We start from the raw sequence: 2,500 nt of genomic DNA, 5'->3' as shown, positions 1-2,500 counted from the left end.
TTTTGTCGGGGCACGCCCCATATTTGTGTGGGTTTCTCTCTCTCACTCTCTCTCTCTCTCTCTCTCTCTCTCTCTTTCTCTCTCTCTGTCTCTCTCTCTCTCTCTCTCTCTCTATGCGTGTGTGTCTTTGCATGACAAGTGTATAGATTGGAAATCTACAACACACTTTCAAACTTTTGTGCATGTGTGTGTGTGTGTGTTTGTGTGTGTGCACATCTGCATATGTGTGTGTGTGTGTGTGTGTGTGTGTGTGTGTGTGTGTGTGTGTGTGTGTGTGTGTGTGTGTGTGTGTGTATGTGTGTGTGTTTGTGTGTGTTGACTTGAAAGGTCAAAAATTTGAATTGGACTACCTGTCGCAGCCAGACACGCTTCATTTACTTCACAAAACACTCTCTTCTGGGGATGACATCGTCCCCATGCATGCCAGTCACATGTGACCAAAGAGCCAATCAGAACAAGGCATCATGAAGACAGACAGCACCTCTAATGAACACCTAAGCCCCTGTTTGCTGCCGCGGCAACCTGAGTTTTATTAGCCTTCTACTCTACATGTGAGGCGTTCAGCAGGGAGCACCCCACAACACACACATATGACAAAACCCACAGCACAGCACAGCACACTACACTGAATGTAAACACACACACACAAACACACACACACATTTCTTTGTAATATTATTTTATAATTCATAATATAGTTCACATTTTATTGAGAAATATTGCATGAGCCCCTCTGTTGCTGGACCTGATGATGATCTTGATCAAGCAAGGCGTCTGTTTTGCTTTGTTGCTCCTAAAGTGTCATATGTTCCCACTAATTAAACCTGAACCTAGACAAAGAGGTTACACTGAAACACTGTGTGTGTGTGTGTGTGTGTGTGTGTGTGTGTGTGTGTGTGTGTGTGTGTGTGTGTGTGTGTGTGTGTGTGTGTGTGTGTGCATGTGTACGTGTGTGTGTGTTTGTGTGTGTTTGTGTGTGCGTGTGCATGTGTACGTGTGTGTGTGTGTGTTTGTGTGCGTCTGCGTGTGCATGTGCATGTGTATGTGTGTGTGTGTGTGTGTGTGTGTGTGTGTGTGTGTGTGTGTGTGTGTGTGTGTGCATGCATTAGAGGAGCATATGCTTGATGTTTGTATGAATGTGTGTGTGCACGTGTGTTTGTGCCTACATGTGTACGTGTATGGGGGGACATATTGGTGTGTGTGTGTGTGTGTGTGTGTGTGTGTGTGTGTGTGTGTGTGTGTGTGTGTGTGTGTGTGTGTGTGTGCAGGCTTTGCGTGATCTCCTGTGTGTGAAAATAAAAGAATAAATATCCCGGCTGTGCTCGGAGCTGCTCGGCCTCCTAAAGCCTCTTCTCAGCATTCACCGCTGTGTCTGGCTTTGGTCTCTCACTCCCTCCCTCCGCCCCAACACCCACACACACACACACACACACACACACACACACACACACACACACACAGCGCCTCTCATTTCAGAGGGAGAGGGAGGAAATACAAAGAGGGACAGAGAGATAGAGAGAGAGAGATGGAGAGAGAGGCAAAAAGAAAAGAGGATATATAGAAAGAGAGAGAGAGAGAGAGAGAGAGGAAGGGTGAGAGGTATGGCGTTTGATGTGTTGATGGAGAGGGAGGGAGGAGAGGAGAGGACAGCTGTGCTGAGACACTCCCATGGGGCAGGCCAGACTTGATAGCTGAATGAAGACCTCTTGTTAGCTGAGATGGATCTGCCGGCCTGATGAAGCTCAATTAGTCAGCGGGACCAGCCTCAGCTGCACTCCCCTCACAGGCCTTGAGCCAGGAGCACAGGGTGCAGGGGATTGGCAGTTTCTGCCGCAGGCAGAGTCTTGCCCAATGTGACCCTCTTGCCCTAGTGCCACCCCACTCTGCCATATAGACCCTCCGCAAGCTGTGTTACCTTTGCAATTGCGGGAAATCTTCGGCTGTGTGTGTTTGTGTGTGTGTGTGTGTGTGTGTGTGTGTGCATGAGTTTGTTTTGTGTGTATGTGTGTGTGTCTATTTGTGGGTCTGTTTGTCCACTGTGTTGTTGCAGTCTCTTGACTTCCTGAGATAAGGCCAGATGTGACCCATCGGATCTCCTTAGTATTTACTGCTTTACTGCTCCTTAGTATTATTATTATGTAAATGTTATTTCACTGCACGTCAATGTAGAACCGTCTTTGGCATTTTCTTTTTTCCCCTTCATCAGCATGGAGTCACTGGGAATGCAGCCCACTAAAATACGAAATTTAACCTTTAAATGATATTTTTTACATTGACAATGTATAAGAAGATCACATTGAATATATATGTATATGGTATATATATATGGTGTAATATTATTTTCCTATGGATTATTAACAAAGTATACTACTTCTGTTGTAACATTATAGAACTGAGCTCAACTGGATTAACAATATTCACATGCTTACTGTACATGATGTTATTTGTATCGGTTCAGATAAAATGTGTATATCAAATTGTAATTAGTTAATTTTAGATT

Source organism: Alosa pseudoharengus, unplaced genomic scaffold (assembly GCF_046254945.1).
Source record: "Alosa pseudoharengus isolate Yale_2024_CS ecotype anadromous, Long Island Sound unplaced genomic scaffold, YU_APseudo_1.1 YU_APseudo_1.1_scf_16, whole genome shotgun sequence".
Lineage (NCBI taxonomy): Eukaryota > Metazoa > Chordata > Actinopteri > Clupeiformes > Clupeidae > Alosa > Alosa pseudoharengus.
This window is presented reverse-complemented; position numbering follows the sequence as displayed.